General features: G+C 41.5%; 1 long non-coding RNA gene across 3 annotated transcripts; it reads right to left on the bottom strand.

Annotated features, from left to right (window-relative positions):
* Positions 1–714: 714 nt before the first annotated feature.
* Positions 715–24394, bottom strand: LOC126652766 (uncharacterized). Of its 3 annotated transcripts, XR_007632041.1 has the most exons (9): positions 24161–24394; positions 23297–24081; positions 22941–23133; positions 21646–21746; positions 20792–21264; positions 20035–20246; positions 14358–14618; positions 2482–2537; positions 715–905 (listed from the first exon to the last, which is right to left on the bottom strand). It is a non-coding gene; the product is annotated as an uncharacterized LOC126652766 (long non-coding RNA). The 3 variants fall into 3 exon arrangements; XR_007632039.1 differs by having other exon boundaries at positions 23297–24394; XR_007632040.1 differs by having other exon boundaries at positions 20792–21228; positions 23297–24394.
* Between the last annotated feature and the right edge of the window lie 326 nt (positions 24395–24720).

Raw genomic sequence — 24720 nt, 5'->3', positions numbered from 1 at the left:
ATGCTGAACTTTGCAGAAAGATTGAGTTATTGGCATGAACTGCTCCCATCTCTCAGAGTAGCACAGGCTGCTCAAACTAAAATAGAACTAGAGTGGACTGAAGAGGCTCAACGAGCCATTCATCCCCCCCCCCTTTGCTCTGAAGTAGAGACATCCAAATAATAACAGTGAAATCCGGAGGAACAGCAACTATCTTGTGGAGAATGAGAAAGAAAGTGTCTGGGAAACCATCCTGCAGTTTGAAAACTCTCTTCCTGCTTCAGAGCCATCCTCGGGTGCTTCAGCTCAACAGCTATAGACAGCACAGAGGCACTCAGAGCAGTAGGGCAGGAAGCTGGGCACAGGCAATAGTGCAGGAAAAAATGTTTTCATGATTATATATGTAATAATCTCAGCTCCATTTGCATACTTTGATTTTGCTATTCACTGAAGTTGGGTCCCTGAGGCACTCTGTAAGGTCACCTGGGGGGCACCGGGAAGAGGCAACGGGGAGAGCTCACCCTTTGGCCAAGAAACCTGCCCAAAAGTGGAAATAAATTGTTCCTGTTTGGGAAAAAATAAAAAGGAAAGAGAAGGGAAAAAAAAAAAAAAAAAAAAGCAGAGTTTTGGATGGGAAGACTGTTTCCACAGCCAAGAAGAATTATTTAAGTTGGCTAATTCAACACGGCCAGTTGATCCCTTGCCTTTCATATTCCTACTTGCCTGCCTGCCTCCTCCTAGGGACTGTCTGAAGGAAGGGAAGGAGCAGACAGATGTTCCTGGCCTGTGCTGGTGGGGGATCAGGGACACATCCGAGCTTCTTGTCTCTCTTCAGAGCCACCCAGCTGGGAATCGTGACTCACAGCTGGGTCACCAGGGTCTTCCCATCAACCTGGGAAAATGATGGGTTCTCAAAACATTTGCAACTGCAAAAGAAAGGGAAAAAGAATTAGGAAAAAAAAAAAAAGAAAAAAAAAAAGAGAGAGGACAAATTTACATGAAAGAAAAAATTGTTCATCCTCTCTGCTGCTTCTGCTGCTTTTTGTTGCCTTTGAAGAGACAGGCTGGGAAGGAGATGGTTACCTTGTCCCCTGAGCTCCCCCAGCTCCCAGTAGTGGCACAGCTGACAACCATTCCTTGTCCATGCCTACTGGAAGGACTTTGGAAAAGGTTCTGTAGTGACAGGACAAAGGCAGGGTTGGATTAGAGATTAGGAAACAATTCTTGGCTGAGAGGGTGGGCAGGCCGTGGCACAGGTTGCCCAGAGAAGCTGTGGCTGCCCCATCACTGCAAGTGTCCAAGGATGGGGCTTGGAGTAATCTGGGATTTGGGGGTTGGACTAGATGGCCTTTAAAGGTCCCTTCCCACCCAAACCATTCTGTGATTCCACAAAAACTAAAAGGGTTTTCTTTCCTTTAAGTACTGGCACTTGTGGAACAGGATGCTGAGAGTTTTCAGTTCCACTGAGAGGATAAATCCATGATAGGAGAAATAATGCCACTAACAGTTGTTAGGCACTACCCTGAACTAAGTAGAGTTTGGATGAATAAGAAACATCTAATGTTATGTGGGTTTATTTCATTGTAAAAGGGATCTAAAAGTCTTTGGGCTCCAGAAGGCCAATAGGGTTTGTCCCTTCTTTTTGCATTACCTTCAGGTACAAAAGAAATTGGAGATTTACCGGGAAAAGGAAGGGGTTGATGAAGAAGAATGAGGACAAGAGTGTTACCCCTTTCTGTCTAAAGGATAATTTTCATTCAGTTCCTCACAGGACAGTAAATGAGTGGCACTGTGGGAAAACTTTCCCCCGTGGTTGATGGCTCGGGATACAGCAGATCTGCATTTTTTCCCTCCACCTCTCCTCCCCAACTGTTGCTGTGTGAAACACCACCCCAGCCTGAACCCATCACACCATTCCTCTTTGTATCTCTCTACAGCTCATATTTCCTTCATTCTCACACTGTACTTAAAATCAACACATAATTCATCTTTTTTTTTTTCTTTTGTAGGAACACTTTTACTCCGCTGTATTCATCCCAGAGAAGCTTTTTTAATGTAATATTTTCTGGCAGTGTTCATTTCTCGTATCCTTTTCCTTTTGACAGGCAAGCTTCCTCTGATCCATTCAGAAATAAAGCATAAATGATATCACATCACAGTTACTAGTATTTCCTTATTGATATATTTCCTTTTTTATGGTGTTTTCCCTTGGGACCTCTTTTACCAACAACATGTTCTGCTATCAGCAAGTTAGATACAGGAATAGAAAGATACTTAAGACAACAGACCTTAAAGTTAGTGCTCCTTAATAGAAGTGCAGAAAAGGAACTGTGTGTCATGACACACAATAATTAATCCTTTTTAAAAAATACAGAAAGAGAAAAAAAAGGGCTAAAACTGTGCTTTCATACAATAAATCTGCATTTAGAAGTCTTCCCACCACAATGCTGAAGAGATTTTCTGCCTTACCTATTCTCAGATGAAGTTAATGCAGTCACTTACCTCTTTCCTCCTGTTGTCCTTTCCATCCTTCCCACAGACATTCCTTCTCTTCTTTCCTGCAACCAAAACTCATCTCAGTTACTTCTGTCCCGCCTTAGTCAAGCACAAAACCCCCAAACCCACCTGCAACCTCAAGCCCCCAAAGCCCATGAGAGGAGTGAGACCTCCTTTGTTTGAAGTATTGGGATATTTTAGCTTATTTTTATTTATTTTTTTATGTATTTGAAGGTAGGAGTTTTTTCCAGGGGATACCACTCAGTGCTGTAATTAATCACCTGGTTTGCTTTATGCAGAAATTTTTCTCTTAATGGGTGGTAATAAGAGCTGGAAGTCAGCTCGGAGATGTAACTCTGTGTCTTCTGGAATTGATCTGACTGTTGGATCAGGGTGTCCCTGGCACATTTGTAGAACAAATTCATATGTCGGCTTCCACAAAGCACTGGTGGTGCCTGAGCTTGGCAGCTCTTCCCTTCCACTGCAAGTGAAACAAAATCCAGACTTCAAATCCGGCCTCTTCAGTCTGTTCCAAGACTGAAATTTAAACATGGAGATCAGAGGCCACCTCTCCCATGTTGGTTCTGGTTAATCAAGAGCTTAAATGGGTTCCTTTTTCAGATGGGAATTGGGTGTTGTTGAAACCTTGAAAACATATATTTTATTTTATTTTTTAATTCTATTCAGTGTGCCAGAGACGTTTGGAGTAGTATTGATCTCTTGTGGTTTCCATAATTTAAAGCATCTCCTGGATCAGGTAATCTCAACAGACTGGCACATCCACCTGGGCCCAAATTTCATGCTTTATGTGTATGTATTGCAAAAAGCGAAACGTGTTCACAACAGATTTGCTTAGCTGGCCCCACATTAATTGCTGCTGTGCCTACAGAAACTTCACCAGACACCGCCTGAACACTAGTTTTCATTTAATCAAGCTCCTAATTTGCATCTTGTATAAAGTTTCAGCTTATGACTGATTTGAAAAGGCTGCCCTGTCCCCAGAGGGTTGATACATGATATTTTACAGGGCATGATAAATAATATTTTTAAAACTTAAATAAACAAGGTCTCTGAGTGTTTTTCCCTGAAAGGTTTTCCTACATTTATGACAATTTAAATATGCCTCTTGAGAGCCAAACCATGAAGATAAAGAATACAGGACCAGACAAGGGAGCACTTGCATTCTGAACACAAAGACATTTCAAAAGAAGACAAAGCCTGACATTTGACCCTTTTTTTGGATGACCAAAAAAATGCCTAAATAAATTACTAAATAGGCTTATTACAGGCTCATCTTGCTTTTTCGTATACCTACAGCAAAAAACAAATCGTATTTTAATGCATGAAAACCAGGTGACAACATATTTGAATCCTGTATAAAATAATGAGCTGTATTTTCTTTTGAGAAGTGTCAAAACAAAATACCACTGGGAGAAAGTGTGTCTTACTGAGTCCTTTATAATAGGCAACATAACCAGCAATGTGTGAAACCAGAGAAATTCAAACCCAGACACCAAGAATCACCTTTGAAAGGTGGAAGTAAGTGGGTTATGTTTTCATTCTTTTTGGCTCTCCCTACTAGGATAGGTCAGGGAAAGGAGAACCCTCAAAAAGATTTTGGGATTCATCAGGAAAGCAGCTGTTTTATAGCAGATATTGGTATTTTGGGGAATGTAATGCCCACCAGAGTGTACGAACCCAAAGCGGAGCTGCCTGGGGTTTCTGCTGAGCACAGTCAGGCAGATCTTGAAACTCAGCCTGATATGACCAACTGTGTTTTGGGGGTTTGTACTTATTACAAACTCTGCTGGTTTTGCATGGGGGAAAAAAAAAAAAAAAGGATTGTGTTGTGCTTGAGTGTGTGAACCGAGGATGAATGAAACACACCCGTGGATCAATTCTGTTCCCGTGGCTGATCCATGACCTCCGACTGCCTCACTGAAATGGAAAATAAACAAATAAAACTCAAACAAAACAAACAAAACCAAAACAAGACAAAAGAAAAAAAAAGAGGAAAGGAAGAGGAAGAAGAGGGGAAGGAGAGGGAGGGGAAGGGAAGGGAAGGGAAGGTTTGAAGGGAAGGGAAGGGAAGGGAAGGGAAGGGAATTTGGGAAGGAAGGGAAGGGAAGGGAAGGGAAGGGAAGGGAAGGGAAGGGAAGGAAAAGGAAGGGATGGAAAGGAAAGGAAAGGAAAGGAAAGGAAAGGAAAGGAAAGGAAAGGAAAGGAAAGGAAAGGGAGAAGGTGAAAGGTGAAAGGGAAAGGAAAGGAAAGGAAAGGAAAGGAAAAGGAAAGGAAAGGAAAGGAAAGGAAAGGAAAGGAAAGGAAAGGAAAGGAAAGGAAAGGAAAGGAAAGGAAAGGAAAGGAAAGGAAAGGAAAGGAAAGGAAAAGAAAAGAAAAGAAAAGAAAAGAAAAGAAAAGAAAAGGAAAGGAAGAGGAGAAGGAAAGAGAAAGGAAAAGAGAAGAGAAGAGAAGAGAAGAGAAGAGAAGAGAAGAGAAGAGAAGAGAAGAGAAGAGAAGAGAAGAGAAGAGAAGAGAAGAGAAGAGAAGAGAAGAGAAAAGAAAAGAAAAGAAAAGAAAAGAAAAGAAAAGAAAAGAAAAGAAAAGAAAAGAAAAGAAAAGAAAAGAAAAGAAAAGAAAAGAAAAGAAAAGAAAAGAAAAGAAAAGAAAAGAAAAGAAAAGAAAAGAAAAGGTGGCAAATACACTCTGTTCCTTGGGAGAGCATCAAGAAGAACTTCATTCTGCCCTTTATCCAAGTCTGTAGTTGCAGCAAAAGCTGCAGCTGATGGTTTGGGTTTTGCTGTGAGTGTTCTCACATCTGGAGCAGATGTTATCTTTAACTCCCATCACACCTGTACTGCAGGTCATAACTGTACCTGCAAAGCTTCTGAACTCTTAAACTGCTGTTGTCCCTGCTATAATTCTCAGATGAGCACACAGTGAGTTAAAGTTAATTTAAGCAATAAACAGGTTCACTCAGTCGGAGTGAGTTTAATTTTATGCATTTTGGCCTTCCCATGCAAGCTGTATTTTAAAGACTACATGCATTCCAGTTCTGAGCCCTCCCCTCCCACCCTGTGCACAGCAGTAATCACCCTGGCAGCAGCAAAGAGATCAAACAAGCTCCCTTCAGTGTCCAGCATCCCTTCCTTTCCCATCTCAGCTCCTCTTTCATCCCTTTTCCAGCAGCCAGGTGTGCCCATGCCTCACCACAGGGCCTTGGGCAGCCCCCTCCTGGGCACAGCTGGGCTGCTGTGCCCTTGATGCTCACACTCTGTGCCCCATCAGAGCTCCCCAGGGACATTCCTGCACCCTCCTGCACCCCTCACTGTCACACGGCCTCTCACCAAACTCAGATGGGTGACAGATGCTTTTCATCCCCCACCCCATTTTGTCAGCAGGATAAAAATAAGTGATTTAAATCAGCCTCTCTTTAGTACCCAACCAGTTAGCCCTGCCTAATATTTGTAGTCTAAATAATCGCCATATGTGGCAGTGGAATACAAGTTTGTGGCCTTTTTTTTTTTTTTTTTTTTTTAAATAGAAGTTAATCCAGCTTTGAGCTGGATTAATTCCCAATGAGGCTTGGGGACAGACAGCTGTTTCTCTTCTTCAGCCTGGGAATACTGCCCTCAAAAATCCACCTATGCTAAGAATCCCTGATGGTCACAAGTTGTGCTCATTTTCAGACCCTTATCCACGTTCAGGGACAGCAATGAAACGGCTTCTGAAAAAAAAATAAAAAAGGTATGACATTTGGAAATGTTTTGTTGACTCTTTTGCCATGGAAGAAGAAAGACTTCAAAGTTCCCATCTTCATTTGGAGACTTGGGAAGGAAGAATATTTGCAAAGGAGACATTGGACAGGAAAATCAGTATTAGCCTGTAGGGCAGGAGTGGAGCCAGATAAATCCTGTGCTGGCTCTTAGGGCTGAAAAAGTCATAGAAACAGTTTTAAGGAAACAAGTCCTGAAGTGCTTATTTACCCTGTGCCACATGACAAACAGTGGTGAAAAAAAAACAGCAGGAAAGAAGAGGAGCAAAAGAATAAATTAAATAATATTCCCTTGTATTTTTCAACCTGCTCATCATCAAAAAAAAAAAAAAGTAAGATGACTCCTCTACCTGGGTTTCACATTTCCTTATTATAGTTTGGCCTAAGTGCCCCAAAAACTATCTCCAACATCTATAAAAATTACACAGAGAGGCTGTTTTGGCTGGCAAACAGAGGAGATGAGTGATATCCAGTATGAATAGTTCATTAGAGTAGTTAGGGAATGCTATTTTTAAAGTAAAGCTAAAAATCATACCTGAGGTTTGAAAGTAAAAGCAGTTGCTTGGCAAGATTTAAATCTCTGTCTCTGCGGTTCCGTTTTCTCAAAGAGATTAAGTAAGCGAGTCACCTCACACCTCAAATGTGTCTCAATTTGTGTTTGTTCTGCTTTTTTATTGCCAAGTTTGAAAATTAATAATTCAATGTTCTAATATTAGCTGTCATCTTAGCTGTGATAAAATTAATAATTCATCAAACCGATATCAAACAAATGGCACCTTTTTATGCTGGATGAGGAATACACTTTGCTGCATCTGTGGAGCTAAATTTGGTGAGATTCACCACTTTATTTCGAGTGAAATCATATTTTACCAATTAATATATCATTTTATCATCTTTGCTCACTCTGAAATTACCTCTAAGGAGGGCTGTTGCACAGCCACACAGGTTTTATTTTTATGGCATATTTTTTCCACATGAGCCACAAGAACAGTGGGGGGTTTTTTTAAAAATCAAGAATCTTTCCCTCATTTTTAAGCCCTTTCCTTCTGATCATGCACTCCCAGCTTTTCCAGGGAAAGTATCCACCATACCTGCAGCGCTCTGGCCGAATTCCAACCCGAAAATTACACTCAGCCTGTCTAAACTCTTGCTGGAGTTTTATTTGGAGAAGGTTTCCTCCATTCCCTCAGTTGTTGGGGAGTGTTGTGAGTGCTGCTAAGCAGGTGCTGGTCCTCTCAGCAGGAGCTGACTGGGCTCCAGCAGTAGGTGAAGGGATTTCCAAGTGTGGAGAGCAGCTTGTGCTAAACTTGCAAAGCGTTTGGAGATCCTTTGGGGTGAGAGGTGCTATGTAAATGTAAGGTCAGCGCTGTTATCTGGGGTGCAAATGCATCCAGGGCTGTGAGTTGAAACTTGGGGGGGAGAAAACTGAAGGGGAAAAAAAAAAAAGGAGGGGAAAAAAAAGGGTAAAAAAAATAAAACAGAGAAAAAAAGAAGGGAAAAAAAATTAAAAAGTTATACAAGAAGAGAAAAAAAGAGTAGGAAACTGAAGGAGGGAAAAAAAAAAGAAGGGAAAAAAAGGAGAGAGAGAAAAGGAAAGGAAAAAAATAAAAGAGAGAAAGGTCTCTGGAAAATGTTTCCCACATACCCTGACACATGTTTGAAATTCATTTCACTAGAGCATGTGTCTTCCCCAAAGGGCAGTTTCATAGCTTACAAGTTGCAGGGGAAAATGTCCTCCAAAGAGGAAACTCATCAGGAGGATGGAGCAGGGACAGGTTGTGGCTGGTCCTGGGCAGGTGAGGAGATCAACACATGGTTCAGAGCTGTGCCAGACTGTGGATGGCAAAGTTGCCCTCTTCTTGTCCTACTGTAAAGTGGGAGCATCAAACAGTAAATTACTTAGTTTCTGCTTTTTAGGCTTTTCAAATGTTTGTGTACTTTACAAATGCTTCTCCCTTCACCAGGAAATATCAATTCAGTCCTCACAGAAAACTCAGTAATTTAAATCATTCAAATCATTGCTGCACCCCACTCAGAAACTCCTGACCCCTGCATTTAGAAGCTGGTACCACATCTTGCTGCAAGTCCACCTCCACATTCTTCCATCTTTTCTTCATTTTAGACTCATCATAGAATTGTAGAAAATCTGCGTTGGGAGGGACTGTAAAGATCATCTCGTTCCACCCCCTGCCATGGGCAGGGACACCTTTCTCTAGACCAGGGTGGTCCAAGCCCCATCCAACCTGCCCTCTCAGGTACAATATTGCATAAATCACACTGAAATATTACAAACATCCCATTCCATATTGCTTTAGTCCCCATATGCCTCCATAACTGACCTGCCTCTCTCTTCCCTTCACCGTAACCAAACTCTCACCACCACCTTCTCCTCACTTTGTTTTTCTTCTCTTTCTCTTTTGCTGCTACTCAGCTCCTGTATGAACATCCAACTGGGTGACAAGGGATTGGGATCACTGTCACTTAAAGGGCCAGACTTTCTAATGGAGATTGAACCCGAAAGGTTGGATTCCGTGGGGAAATTCCAAATTGACACATTTTCTGAATGGATCTCTCCTAACCTTGTTGCATATAATATATGCATGTATTGAGCTTAATTTTTGGTTAGTATCAAAATGTATTGATCTGCAAGATAAATATTGACTTGACCTCGCTTTCTCTCAGTCTATATTTACTCCTTGAGTCAATAAGTCCAGAAACTGATCTGACAGGAGTCAATAATGGCTTAAAATTCTCAAAACAGCAGCTTTGCTCTAAGGTTACCATTCTTTATTTTAAAGTTACTGCCTTAAATACATAAAATGCTCAGGAGGACTTAACACTTTACTGCACAAAACTACTGGGGAAATGATCAAATACCAGGAGACCTTGATGTGACTTCAGGCCAACTGTGCCATTTCAGCACTGGCCAATCTACACTGTAAATATTTTAATAGTGACCTACTGCAGTCCATCTTTTGCCCTGTGTCTCCTAAAAAATTTGAGCTTATCTCTGGAGGTTATGCCTGCGTATCACTGATTGGATTTGTCAGGGCTAAATTGTCTTCAGCCTTGGGAAAATGCAGAGCTTGCCACTGGGTAGAGGTTGTCATCATGAGAATGCCCTCTCTGCCTCAATTTCTCTGCTTAGTGAGGTGGTAATTAACCCAGCAAGATTTTTAGTGTCATATGGGATCATGCTCTCTCCCTTTCCTCCTGTGTGGTGGACAAGTCTCCGTTGGATGCAACAATCTTCATCCCTACTCGTCTCATGGTGGCCTTTTAGCAAAGCTCTTTGGGATTCAGTAGCTCACTTTCTGATTTTTGGGGTTCCTTACGGAGAGCTTTCACTAGGAGTTAATTTAATAACTCAGTTATTTGAGCACAGTGTTGCTCTAATATCTGAGGAAAGTGATTTTAATTGATGTAAGGAAAACACTGACAATTTAAAGTGTTGCCCTGTCCCCCAGAGATTGGTCACCCTTCTGTGAAGCACAGGAAAAACAATTAAAATTAAGAGAAAACAACAAAATGAAGAGAACACAGACAAGAGAAAGACACTTAAGACTGACCCAATATTGTTTTTTAGGATGAAACTGTCAAATATTCTTTTTTTATCTCACTCTTAAAGGAACTAAGTAGTGTGTCAGGTATTTTTAAGTGCTGCTGAAGTAGGGGAGAAAAAAAAAAAAAAGATTGGTCCATATTTTTTTCCCAGGAAAGGGTCCAAAATTTAGAATCTGTAATTTTCTTTAAGTTTTTTGGGTTTTTTTGAGGCTTTCATTTGTCTTTTTCAACATTATTTTTTATATATGTAATTTTTAAAGAATATGTAGTACAAGACTCTAGTTTTGTATTAAAATAGTCTTATGCTGATACTCATTTATCTGCTTATTTTAAAAGTAGGTGAAGCATGAAGCGAAGCATGTAATAGACTTAAGAACACATAGGTACAATTAAATGGGGAGGAAAACAATTACTTGTCATTCTTGCTGTGCTAATACTACACAGAAAGGACTACCAATGGCTGGAAAACAGTTTTCCAAGCTGAAGGAGGAGGAGGGGGGAAAGAAGCTGAAAAAAATCCCATATCCCAAATTCCACAGATGCAGAAACCCATGTGAGCAAAATTCCTAAAATCAGAGGAAAGCAGCCACAGCAGAATTCTTAACAAGCCAGGAATCATTGCATGGATAGCGTGAGATGTTGTTTCCAGTCCCTGCTACTGGGAACTTGAAGGAAGGTTTCCCTCAATCATCCACCCCAAAGCTGTTCCAGGGTGTTATTTTCTTTAATTAAACAAAGAGCTCTGGTAATTCCCTCATCCTTGGGCAAAAGCTCCAGTCTTGGGCAGTGTAAAGGGTTAATAGAGTCAGGCATGGAGTGAATCCACCTGGAAAGGCAGAAAGGGGTAGGACAAGGCAGAGTTGGGGTAAGGAAGGGGCTGAGATGGGTGTCCCCCTTCCCACCAGCCTGCCCTCGCTGCCCCTGAGCTTGGGAAATCCTCATTCCAAAGAGGAATGAACTTTTATACTTTGTAGCTAAGATGAGGAGTCCTTTCCTAGAACTGAAAAGTAAAAGATAAATCATTCCCAACCCGAACAGGCACATTTTCTATGAAAAGAATCCCTGATTTCAAGAATCTGCAGCCTCCTGATGCAAAGAAAAATTCTTTGCTGAAAACTTTCCAGCAGCCTCTGTGATTTTAATTAAATAGCAAAGACCGTGTGTCGAAATTCACAGTCTCCATCCGCATTTACTAGTGGGTGTTGAAAAATAACCTAAAAAAAAAAAAAAAAAAAGACATTTTAAAAAAAAAGTTTACTCTTTACTCAGCAACTTGAACAGATTTCAAGTCATTTTGTAGTTGGGAGGAATGCTCACAAAGACAGAGATTTTCTTGACTGAGATCATCAGAGCCCAGAGCTGAAGCAATTGTGCAACTGAGAAATGTATTCGGGCTTAGTTCACAAAAATTATTTACTCCTTAAACTATTCATTCACACCTACAAGGAAAAAAAAAAAAAAGGTAAAAAAGGGGAGTTTAGAGAAACTATCTCCCCTGATATATTCAAGATGATGATCAGAGCAAGTGGCCTGATTTTCTCCACCAGCCAAAGGCAGGAAAGTGCTCGTCCGAGGCCCTTTAATTCAATAGGTCCCCGAATTGTGCTTTTGCATCCTCATTGCCTGATCCTCGCAGAAGGGAAAGGCTGATTTTCATTTTCTGTGCTCTAACTTTCTAATAAACAATAAGCAGATCACAGCCTCCCTCTTTTGTGCGGGTGAAAATAAGCATTTTTTTATTATTATTTTTTTTTAAATATTACAAAAAGGGACAATATGCTAAAAATATGCAGCGAACAAATATCATCTGTACAGACTGGAAGAGAACCTTCATAAATTAACCTTATTAGTGCATTACTGTAAGCGAATGCCAAAAAAGCTCCTAATTTGCATTAAGATAGATTTTTCAGGTTGGCTGCATGATTTAATTAAAGAAAAGATTAAGAATCATTAAACAAGCTGCTCTACCTTGCAATAACAGAATTTATATCTGATTCAGGTTAACGAAAACACAGATGGTGATTCAGTAACTGTTGAGTTGCTGTAACAGAATGAAAATGATCCCATTAGTTCTCTGGAAATGTGAGGGAATTTGAAAATTAGCATGCAGATACATTGTATGGTGCTAGACAGCTTGGTCTGCTTGGATCATCACTGATTACTCTTTGTTTGGGTTGGCAACACTGAACTTAATAAATGAAAAAATGTTCCAGTATACCACAGTTGGAAACTGTTCAAGGTTGAAATAGGTGTGCAGACTTTCAAGAAGAGAGAGTTAAGTAAACAAATGTCAATCAATTTGGGGCTGGCAACGTTTTTTTCTCCCAGAATGTCTGTTCTTGAGAAGCAAGTGTCATCAAAATTGAAATCCTTTGCTTGATACATATGTTCATGTGGTATTTATTATTACAAAGGTATTTTAAATGCGGATCGTTCATTTACAAAGGAGCCTCGACAGTGTTTTGGTGCTGAAGGAGGAGAAGAGCTCTTAGGAAAATGAATGTCACTGACAAAGAAGTCAAACTTGCTGCAAAAAGGAGGTTGTAAGAGGAGGAGATGAAGAATACAGGTAAAACCCCTTCTAAATATTGCAGCAGATTCACTAAGGCCCATCAGTGATCAATGTCACCCCACCTGGGAGAGCAGAGCCTGGGCAAGTGCAGAGTCATTTTGCTCAGCATATGACACTGCCAAGGTGCTCTGGCAGAGATAACTCATTATCCAGTTTATAATACCTGAACCACAGCAGCCTCAGGACTGGGAGCAGGAGATCTGGGTCACGGATCTTGCTGAGAACAGGGCACACACTCACATCTACACCAGGATTTCCAGCGTATACAGTGACTCATTCCACGGCATTAACACTTGCACAGCAGAACAGGAGGGTGTCTTCTCCTCCTAAGAGGCTATTTTTCCTTTTCTTTTTGACTTCTTAATTTTATTGCAAGTGACTTTGAGGCCAAAAGGTTTCGCGTAGGGTGTTACAACAAAAGTGAGGTTGTAACACTCAGACTTTTAGGTTAAAATGTTCTTTGCTTATCACGTGTTAAGATCTTTCAGAAATGATGTAATGCACCAGGGACTGTGGTGCTACATTTGCAACCCACCTTTTTTTTTAATCATTAATTGACATCATATAATAATGTCCAGCTCACTACTCCCAAAGTGATGGCAATTAATCTTGTGGGGAAAAAAAAAAAAATTACAATTTTAGCTTTTAGTGTAGAAAGGTCATAAACAGGTTGTCTTTGGTTTGACTGGATTTTAACCATCTGATCAAACTTTTCTGTTTTTTTTTTCCTTTGACATTTCTTGAACATTACCTTGTTTTTTCTAACACTTACATATTTCTAGATTTGTATTTAAGAGAGATAGCCTCAGCAACTTGGCAGTATTTAAAAGCTCACATGTCATTACAAACAAGTGTGTCTTAGTTACAAACGAAACCTTTGCTGTTCTTCCATGAGCAGCACTTTTTTTTTTTTTTTTTTCTTTTTTTTTTTTTTTTTTTTTCTTTTTTTTTATGGCTTTAGAAACTGTTCGGTGCACAGGGAGTGATGGTGCTGCAAAACATTGATTTTTAATATTTATTTATTTTTTTTCTTCTCTCACTCCTGAGCCGTGGTTTGTTCTCAAACAAGGTGAACCACGGGGAAAAATATCATTAAATATTTTTCTCAGTACTCCAGCTTGTCACAGGCTGGCTAAGCGTCCTGTCTTTGTACTGATCACGCTGCTTGCAGTTTTCATATAATTGCAAATCCCTCTCCCTCCTCGGCTCCTCGAGCAGGGATGTAAAGGACTGTGAGTTGTACAGAGTCTTCCCTGTGAAATTGCACAACCGAGGAAGATGTTAAGGGGTTATGCTGTGCATGCCAACGTCAAGTGTGAGCTGGAAAGGATTGGATTACTGACTAAAGAGAATAGATCAGGATATTAACTGCCAGCTATCGAGTGATCGCAGGATATTTTGGTACTTGCTGCTGCAAAACCGAGCAGATCTTTTTTTAATGTTCTCTGTTGCTTCCCTGGAAGCTGTGAGGAGCAAGAGAGAGGATATTTGATTTATATTCGCGCATTTTTGTCTGGATGAGGACTGTGAGAACCCAGTGGTTCTTTGGTTCATGGGAGATCTGGCACATCTCTCCCTTGGTTTTGATTCAAGCGGGTTCACATCCCCCGAGTTTCACTTTGACTTTTGATTTCGAACAAATCCAAAAAAAGTCAAAACAAAACTGTGATGAACCAGCTAACTTTCACATGGTTTCCACCCAAAATTATAAACTTTGCCCCCTTCACAAGTGGAAGACTGTACTCAAAACGATAGGCTTTCCAGATGCCGTTAACTGGAGCTATTTTTAAGTCAAGACCCAAATTCTTTTGATTTTTCCAGGATGAGGGGCTCCAACATCCAACTGATCTTCTCAGAAACCCTGTTTACCAGAGAGGTAGCTCTGTGAGTTGGAAAAAAACCAAAATCAGAGCAGCAAAAAATGAGGCCTCTTCTGGCGTCTTTCTTGAGAAAACAAGAATATGTCATTCTTACCTCCACCCTTAAATTCATTTTCACGGGGCATTTCAGGGACGGGTTAAGCACAGCAGAATTTCTGGATGTAGTTCCAGCCAGAAGATGCCATTCCCCTCAAAGAAAGCTTTCTCACATTCTGTGGGGTCATCTAAGATGGAAGCTCCAGCAAAGACTTTTGGATGCTTGTCAGGACCTTCTTGTAAACGCTGTGTCCTTGGCCGGTTCCAGAATACCTCCCGTGTGAATATATCACAGAAGAGCAGGCACACGGTTCTGGCCCTCATTAAAAAAAGAAAAAAAAAGAAGATAATGAAAAGCAGAGAAATCTCTGAGCATTCAGGAATAACTTTCACAAATATCCTCAAAGGAGAGTCACAGAATCGCAGAAGAGTTAGGGCTGAAAGGGACCTCTGGAGATCTCTAGTCCAACACCCAAGAAGGTTAGACAGCCCAAGTCAAAGACCTCTGAGACCCACTTGTTACAGAGGCCACTTTTAAAAAGGTATTCCTGCACAATATGAATGTATTATACAATAAAAGCATTTTTAAAAAGTATTTCCCATTTTCAATTTATGCTTCTGCTACATCTTATTTTATCATCGTGCTTCTCTCAGCTGATTAGACTCAGATAAGAGTTACATTTGTAGGAGGTTTTTTTGTTTTGTTTTTGTTTGTTTCTTTGTTTTTAATATTGGATTTAAACATTTCCTCAAAAAATTATCTAATACTTTTCACAATGGAAGTTTGTTACTCACGTCAACCACCTTACCATTCTTTGGTATAGATTAATAGTGTTGCATTTACTTTTCCTGTAAGTAAATACAGGTAACCCCACTTAAGAGTTAAACTGCAGTCTTTGAACACTTTATCCTTCTCACTCTCCTTATTTCTTGTTTTACATTTTCTTTCCTTCTTTTGGCAGAATTGTCTTGGTATCTTCAGGGTGTTTGGTACTCCCAAGCAAGAAATTACAGCATCTGGCAGCTCTACCCAGGTTATCTGCACACATCTAACACCAGATATATAGCTGACATTTCACAGGATGCTGGAATGTACTCCATTATCTCTCTAGAAGCACTTTGTAAACTTGGATGGAGTCCAGTTAAGAAGCCAAAAACTATACCGTGGAAATTACCTGACCATTCAAGTCTATAAAAATTGAGTTACAAACAGCATAAGCTAAAGCCAATAATTCTGGCAAATATTCCTTGAGCATCCCATAAGTTTAAAATGATATAATTTAGAGTCAAGAGAACATTTTAATGCTTTAACGTGAACAAATGACAAAAAATATTAGCTGTGCTTGTCTGAAAAATTGTCAGAGTTTAATACTTGAGCCAGGTTGATTGCAGACGTGTTTGGGATCTTGGATGCTGGCAAACAGCGTGTAACTTTTAGCTGCACTCTGGAACAACCTCGTGGGTGGATTATGGGACCCCCGAGAAGCACCAGGCAGCTCTGAGCAGCGCTACTGGATCAGACCTCAGCCTGTGTTCCCATGACACTCAAAGGAGGTAAAAAAAGGGCACATTTTCCACAAGTTTGTAAACATAACGCAGCTTCCAGCAAAAGTGGTGAGAAAATTGCAGAGATTTGGGGTGGGTTTTTTGTTGTTTTGTTTTTTTTTTTTTGCAGGAATCTACTCCATGTCACTGGTGGGAGCTGGGAAAGTAACTGTTGCAATAAAATGGACCCTGGGTTCTTTACGAAACAGGATGAAATGTTTATATTTGGCTAATATGGTGATGGATGTTAAAAAAGCAAGCTAAGATAAATAAACATATTAATTATGTGTCAAACCACAGGACATCTCTTAGGACACTGTGATGGGAAGACTCAAATGTTAGAGCTAACTTTGCCTCATTTCAATGTATTTCTTGATGAGCTTTATTAACCTTTAGGGACAAATGAATCTCAGAAATAGTGTTTGCTACTGTGACCTTCCGTATTTCCTCCTCACACGTAAAAGGAGGGTGATTTCCACCCAAAAAAGAATCTAGATGGTGGCAATATATATGATCCTAGTGACTTAAATATATCCCTGTGCTCTGATGGGACCCAGAAACCAGTGCTCCTGTGTCTAAACTGCACTGGAAGCAATTTAGTTAAGGAAGTACAAGCATTTCCCTCCTTTTCTACTCCTACTGAGAGAACTTTAAAGTCACTCGGCTCATTCCCCATAATTTCTCTCCGTAGCCCAATAAAATGGGTAATTTTCTGTTTCTCAAAATCAAAAATCAGAGAGAAACTGCAACTACATCAGAAGGCCAGAAATACCTTTCAGATTCCTTGCCCCAGCGTACAGAATAAATCCTTTAATTAAAGCAACTCTCTGGTCAAGCTGACACTTCTTCACTTCTTTTTTTTTTTTTTTTTTTTAATTCCAGCCTCCTGTCAGTCTGCAATTTATTTTATTTTAATTTGCCAGGGTGCGTGAATGCTTCAGATTGCCCCAAACGAAATCGGGGCTGTCAGGAGATGCGATGCTGCGTCACCACGCGGCCCGTGGCCAGGAGCCAGCTCTGTCAACACTTGGCTTTGTACTGTCCGGGGGAGAGAAGCTGATTCTTCAGCAGTGTCTAATCAGTTTAAAACAAATCTGGAAGATGTTACTAGAAGACAAGATGAGATCCAGGCCACAGCAGCCTCTGCATACAAAAGAAGCGAAGGGTTTTGTTTGAGAGCAAAATTAAAGAGGTGGAAACAACACTTGACAGTTTCAACAGGATTTTAGCTGTGAGTTAGGAGGACTGCACTACTGCTTTAGGAAACTGGACTACTGGTACCTTGTTATGTCCTTTCTGCTGCACCAACAGAGATGAATCTCAGGGATTCATCAGGGAATTAGATCTCCTAGTAAGCAATAGAAAATTTCCTGTACGTTCATCTCAGCCTTCCAGTAACTAAAGGGGTCCTCCAAGAAGGTTAGAGAGGGACTTTTTATAAGGGCACATAGTGATAGGACATGGGGGAAGGTCTTGAGTTGAAAAAGGGTAGATTTAGATTAAAGATGAAGAAGAAATTCTACCCTGTGAGGGTGGGGAGGCCCTGGCACAGGTTGCCCAGAGAAGCTGTAAATGCTCCATCCCTAGAAGTGTTCAAGGCCAGGTTGGACAGGGCTTGGAGAAACCTGGTCTAGTGGAAGGTGTCCCTGCCCATGACAGGGGGTGGGACTGGATGAGCTTTAAGGTCCCTTTCCACGCAAACAATTCCCTGATTCTATAATTTATCAAATCCTGGTTAATTCTCGAAACGAAACCTAAGAGGAGTAAGTTAGAGGGTAACAATGACAAGAAGCAGTTACCTAATAAATCACAGGAGGTGTATATAGAAAAGGTAAATACATGCTTTCAGTTTATGGAACAACTTCCATTTGAGTCCATCAGAAGGTTTCAGAAACTAAATGTTTTCATACCCAACACAGATATCAGTGAGCTTCACATTTATCTTTCAATGCCTCATCTGGAAACCTCCTAACAGCCCTGGATCACACAGGTATGCTTACAAATGAGAAACTCTGAAGATCTTCTTTGGGATTTGTTTCTGGAAAACTCTGTTTCCTTCTGACTCCATGTTGTAAAGGAGTTAGGGTAGAAACCAAATCTTTCTTTCCTCATTGCAGGCACCTGACCTGGTTCACAGGTCCCAACAGAGTATGACCTGTAGACACCTTCCCCATTGAAGGATTCAACTGCAAGAACAAGTGTGTCATTTCAGTACCCAGAAAAGGAGTGGAAGTAGTTAGAAAAGTGGTAGAGGAGCAACTGGAACCTTCTCTTACTGCTGCTGAGAAGGCACTACAGAGATAAGAGCAGGATGTGTCTCTGGGAGAGTCATGTGCTGGATTTAAAGAAGAAAACAGAAAGCAACCCTTAACAATAATTTTAAAACAATCAGATAAGGTGTTTTATGAATCATTTTGTTGCTGGGAAAGGGGGAGAAAAATGAGAGTTTTCACAGGAAATTTCTCCACCAACCTGAAGGAAGCCTTCAGGAGCTATCATGGCTTCCAAACTAGTGGGAAGGAGTCAGGAAGGAGCAGAAATGTGCTTTCTCCCAGCTGCTCAGTGGGACCTGTGATTTTCCATCGTCTGCAGGAGGAAAGAGTTCACCCTCAGGAGGTCAGGTATCTTCAACTACAACAGGTGCTACATCACCCTTTTTCATTGCCCTCCCTATGTCACATAATGATGAGATTTAAGTTATTTTCTTGTTAATAGAGGGGGAAATAACTCCCAGTGAAAAGAAAATGCTTTCCTTATTGCAGACACAGAGTCCCAGGATATATTCTTCTTCCTTATCACCTCAGAACAAAGAAAGTAAAACCCCCACTTTTTCCCTACAACATTTTGTCCTTGTTGTTTGTCTTCTCTCAGAGATCTCTTCCCTCATTCCCTTCCATTTGATTCCTACCCATGTTGCTGATGCCATGGTCACTGGTTCCACTGACAGGGAGCAGAGTTTATCCCTTGCCCTGTAGGGCTGCATTTATTAAACCTCCCCAACTTTATTCAAGTAAAGCCTGGTGAAACATTCTTTTGCCTGACTTGGGAATTAACCCAATATCTGAGTTGAGAAAAATTCATCTACCTCTCTGTAAAATGCTGTAATTCATCTTTTTCACTTTACATGAGGCTTTTTTTCTCATGGTCTGTGAAGCAGGTCAGATTACCTTAGATACTTTGTCAGTGTGTGAACAGATAGGGTATTAGAAGCTCTAATTTACAGTCTCCTGTAACTTACTGTATATAAAATACTGAAAGATTACAGACCCACTTCAGTTAAACCCCTAAATGTCTGCATGTTTAGCCAGGTTTGGTCACAAAGCCATTGCTTTTAAGCCCTGCAGGACCCCTGATCTGATGTTCCCTGAGCAGTGTGGGCCACAGAGTTTGAGCTACCCCTGTTTACCTACTGAAGCCCTGGGTCATACCTGACTACTTTGGATTCTTGAATTTTCCTCCTTATGTTTCCTGAACCCACATAAAATGTTAAAGTTTATTACACCAGTCTCTGCAGCCAATGGATCTAAACCTGTTGAGGTTATAGATCAGGAAATGTAGCATTGGTGTTCTAGCACCATGGAACATTTTTTAATTAGCACAGGGAACTGCAGAATGCTTTAGCAATTGCTTTCAGCCTCTTTCATAGAATCACAGAAGAGTTTGGGCTGGAAGGGACCTTTAAAAGTTATCTAGACTAACCTCTCTGCCATCAGCATCTTCAACTAGACTGGGTTGTTCAGAGCCCTGTCCAAACCGGCCTCGGGTATTTCCAGGGATGAGGCATCCACCACCTGTCTGGGAAAGCTTGGTTCACTCCTCCTTTCAAAGCAGTAACTTCATTTTCTTCCCTCTCTTTTCCTTTTTTTTCCACTTCATCGTTGCATCGACAGCAATGGGCAGGAAGTTTTGAATCCTTCTGTTCACTCTCACTCTCTCCACTCCCCTCACCCTCACCAAGATTTCACATTGTCCACCACAGAACATTCCCATAATAAAACCTGACACCACAATGGACTGATTTACTAATTTACTATTTACAAACCTTGTTGCTAAACTAAATTCCATGTCTAGCTGAGGGAGCAAGGAGAAACCAACATATGCTGTGGCAGGAAAACCTTTGGCTGCTTAAGTTCATCTCGCCCCCAGCTCAAAACCCTCCGGGCTGAAGCCCTGGCAGCTGCATTGCTTACCTTGGGAAGAGGCAGAGGGGATGCTGCATCCCTCAGTTTGACTTCCACATCTTCCTCATCTTTGGGAGACGATCCCAAGCATGAATTCTCCAGTGGTGAGGAGCGTGGGCTGATTCACAATGCAGATCCCAGCATGGAAACTGGTCTGCAGATAAAGACCTGAGTCTGCAGCATCTTCCATCAGCACAAAGCACACAACTATGCAAGAAACCCTTTCATAATCATGAGGGAAAAGAGAGAGAAAAAAAACCAACCCAAACTCTTAAACGTATTCAGACTCAGCTGGAATTCGGACCAAGAGATGGACTAGCTACTTACTTATCCCCGAGGCACATTCACCCCTCTCTATAATTAAGCTCTTGGGCTGTTTTGTTAGTGTTGAGAAGCAAGCTTTGCCAAAAGTCATCTGGCTTTCTCCCTTAGAACAGTGACAGGTTTTTTTTTTCCCCCTCCTTGCTAAAGAAACCTTTCAATTCCATTGCTTATGTGCTTTAGGTATAATTATTTTTTTTTTACCTTTCACAGTGTTATTTCCTACCCATAAAATTACACAAAAATGGTCATCAGCGAGCCTGCTGAAAAGACCAGCCACCATACATTGCAGAGAATAACCTTAATATTTATAAAAAAAAAAAAAAAAAAAGACCATACTTCTTTTAAAGATCTTGCTCTAAACAAACTGAATTATTCATGCATAGAATTGTACAGCATTAGAACACCTGTTTTCAATCATGCATAATGTAAAATCACTCATTACCTCACAAGAGCCTCTACATCTCCAGCAATCAAATGGCATTGAAACAGCCGAACAGGTGCTTGGCAGGTGGATCCAAACAGATGTTGTGGGCTTGGTTGTCTTTTCTTGTACAGGTGTGGTGATCTTGTTTTCAACAGCATAATTGCCATTTGAATAGGTGATATTTAATTCTTACGTGCTTTAATATTTATTTTTGCTTCTTCAATTCCTTTTTTTTTCCCCTCACTTTGTGAACTGCACGGGCTCGAAGCAGCTTATGGGATGTGTGAAAGCTCGGGCTTGAAACGTGAGTGATGCAACGGAAAGTGCAGTTCCTCTCACTCAAACCTTCATGCCACAAATTGTCGCCTGGGAAACTTTGTCCTTTTGTCCAGACAACTCGTGCAAAGCCACCGCAGAAACCACCAGACTCTCATCTGGGGTCCAGCATTCCCTTCCTGAAGAATATTGAAATGTCTGGAGATGCGATAAACCTTCACAGAAACAATAAATCAAACCAGGAAATGGAGAAGACCTCTGCATGTTTTTCCGGGATTCAATGATGCACAGTTTAAACTGTGAGTAAAAACTCCAGGAGACTTAGCAAAAGTTGCAAAGGAAAAAATACCTCACTGACACAGAGCAGGGTTGGATTAGGGAGAAATTCTTCCCTGTGAGGGTGGGGAGGCCCTGGCACAGGTTGCCCAGAAAAGCTGTTGCTGCCCCATCCCTTGAAGTGTCCAAGGCCAGGTTGGACAAGGCTTGGAGCAACCTGGGCTAGTGGAAGGTGTCCCTGACCATGGCAGGGGGTGGGATGAGATGATCTTTAAGGTCCCTCCCAACCCAAAACATTCTAGGATTTTATAATTACAAACCTTGACTCTGCTTGTCATACTCCCACTTTTCATGTATGCACACAGAGCAGAGGCCTTTTCTAAACCAGGCTGTGGAAACCAGGTTGCAGAAAACACTGAACCTGCAAAGGAAAAATAAAATAAATTAAAATAAAAAGGGAAAAACCCCATAATAGAACCCCCTTGGAATTTACAGGAAATGAACCAACAGTGGCCAAAAAGTAGTTTGGTGCTTATTGCCTTCAAGCACCGATTACTGGTTGGCCAAAGCAGACATTTTCCCACTCCTACATCAGTTCTCAACAGCAAAGTGGCAAATCATTAGAAACAGCTTTAATCTTGGCACCCTGTCCAGTATCTCCCCGGAGCGGCCAAGGACCGACAGCCCGTGGTGACAGTTCATTGCCCTGACAAGTCACCTGCCCTCGGGCTGTGTTTGCTCCCTGTGGTCCAACATCAGGGGACAGAGACAAACACGGGGTGCAGTGACCCATATCAGGGCTTCACAGGTGGGGTCAGAGCAAAACAATTCCTTTGTGGTTGACGTATAATGTTTGTAGGGTGTAAACAACTGACTTGTTTTGTGTCAAACCACTGTGTGCGAATGAGCAGAGCAGCAAAGTTTTTGGGCCTGATCTGCCACTGTTGAATTCTTGCCTGTGAGGGTGGGCAGGCCCTGGCACAGGTTGCCCAGAGAAGCTGTGGCTGCCCCTGGATCCCTGGAAGTGTTCAAGGTCAGGTTGGAGCAACCTGGGCTAGTGGAAGGTGTCCCTGCCCATGGCAGGGCTTGGAATAAGATGATCTTTAAGGTCCATTCCAGCCCAGACCATTCTGGGATTCTATTATTTTACAACATAGAAAATAATTTGTACAAACATATAATTCAGTTATTGTGCCTCAGTTTTCCATATTAATTTACTGTATTTTTCAGTGTCAGAAATATCATTTTTCTATAAGCATTTCCCATTATTTCCAAGCAAGAATGGTGAAAGAACCTGGGAAATCAAGGGATTTACCTCACTGAAATAGGTTCTTATACTCCCAGTTAGTAGGAACAGTTAAAGAATCTCTCCTGAGCCAAATATGACAGAATTTAGGTGACACAATTACATTAACAAGTAGGGTATGAAGACTGATAACTACACATAAATATGTACTTCCAAATATCTACAGCTCCCACTTGCAAAGACAAGATGCATACACAGCATTAATTCACGTGCTTATTCAGGTGTAGCAATTAAAACAAGGAGTAAAAAATACCTCAGAAAAAGTTCTCCCAGGCTCTGATGGCTTCTCCATCCAAACCAAGGACATACCTTGAAACAGAAACTTCTAGAAAGAGCAGTGACCTCTGCACAACCTCCTTCACACCAGCCTGGGCTCCCTCTGTGGTGAGCAAATGGGCAGGAGGGCCCTTTCCCATCTGAAAAGCTCCAGAAAACCTTCCTTCAGCACATTTCCTCAGATACTGTGAAATTCTTGTATTTCTGGGTCAGATCTCTGTGAGTTCTAATGGAATAGAAGTTACTTCAAACACAAGAACAGCAAAGAGAAACAAAGGATAAATCAGTGTATCCAGGATGAAATTAAAGCTCAGCAAACACTCCTCAAAGCCCATTTGGGATTATTTTCTGAACACTTTTCTTTTTCAGGAGAAAATATAAACTCTTACCTTTGACACAACAGGTCCATCTCACAGCTTCAGCACAGCCTCAGCATCTGCAGACATCCCCCAGTGCTCCTCCTCTGACCTCCCATCCAGCCCCAGGTACTGGAGCTCATCTTTAACCCAGGATGAGGTGGTTTGGGTTGGTTTTGAACATTTCCACAAAGGACTCTTTGATCTGGAGTGCTGCCTTCAGGAAACGGAGCTGCTCTCGTCCTCCTCTTAAGAACTTTTGACCACTTTTTGCTGCAGGATCTTTTCCCACATCCTTATCTCCGTGACCAGGCTTCAAAGGACCCCGTGCTGCTCTTCCCTTTGACACCCCTCTCCTTCCACACCGCTTGGCTTGGGATGGGTCTGCGCAGCTTTTCTCAGTGATATCTTTCCAGTCGTTCCTTCCATTTGGTTTGTGTCTCAGCTGATCACAGAGGCAGCATAGATTGGTCTCTCCAGGATGCTTCTGATCAATTTTCTTTTCACATGAAGCATGAATTATTAACAACCACCCGGCACTCAAACCCAACTCACTCCCGAAGTTTCACGCGGCTTACAAAAGACATAAATGGATTAGCAACTCCAGCATTTTCCTCAAAAGATCGGTCAGTGAGGGCTGGATAAATTCCAGGTGGGAGGGGAACTTCTGAGACAAAGAACTTCTGATGAAAAACATCTTTTTCATTTATGGGCCGTTCACAACCCTTCTGTGCCCAAGGCCTAAGAAGTCATTCGATATCACCGTGGCTCTGCATATTCACCCATAAAATGGTCATTTTGCTCTTCTCAGAGAGATACTACAAAGGGTATATGGACTATGTAGAGAAATTAAAAGGCTTTTGCCCAGGTGCAACGTGCTCTTCATGTCTCACTTACCTGTGATGTGCATCCAGCAGTTCCTTCCCTCAGCAGTGCCTCTGGAGCACGGTGGGCTGCACACTCATCTCCGTGGGGTGAGCAAAACAGCAGCTCACAGTTCACAGAATCACAGAATCATTAAAGCTGGAAAAGCCCTCTAAGATCATCAACTCCAACTGTTAATCCAGCACTGCCAAGCCCATCACTAACTCATGTACCCAAACACCATATTTACAGGTTTTTTTGTTCAAAGTCAAGTTGAACAGGGCTTGGAGCAACCCGGGATAGTGGAAAGTGCCCCTGCCCATGGCAGGGGGGCTGGGACTAGATGCTCTTTAAGGACTCATCCAACCAAAAACCATTCTGTGTTTCTGTGATACTACCAGAGGAAAAAAATTGAAAATCACTCAGAGGAAAGACATAGCACTGCAAAATGTAAGCAAGCCTGTGCCATCCTGGGGCTGGTTAACCCCATTTACGCGGGTTTTACAGCCCACTGCAACAGAGTGACTTCTGCTTTACCTCTCCATCAGCATGGAGACAACAGTACCCCCATGAAGACCAAAACCAGGCACTGG

This window comes from Myiozetetes cayanensis, unplaced genomic scaffold (assembly GCF_022539395.1).
Source record: "Myiozetetes cayanensis isolate MyiCay16 unplaced genomic scaffold, myiCay2020 scf9, whole genome shotgun sequence".
NCBI lineage: Eukaryota > Metazoa > Chordata > Aves > Passeriformes > Tyrannidae > Myiozetetes > Myiozetetes cayanensis.
This window is presented reverse-complemented; position numbering and strand designations above follow the sequence as displayed.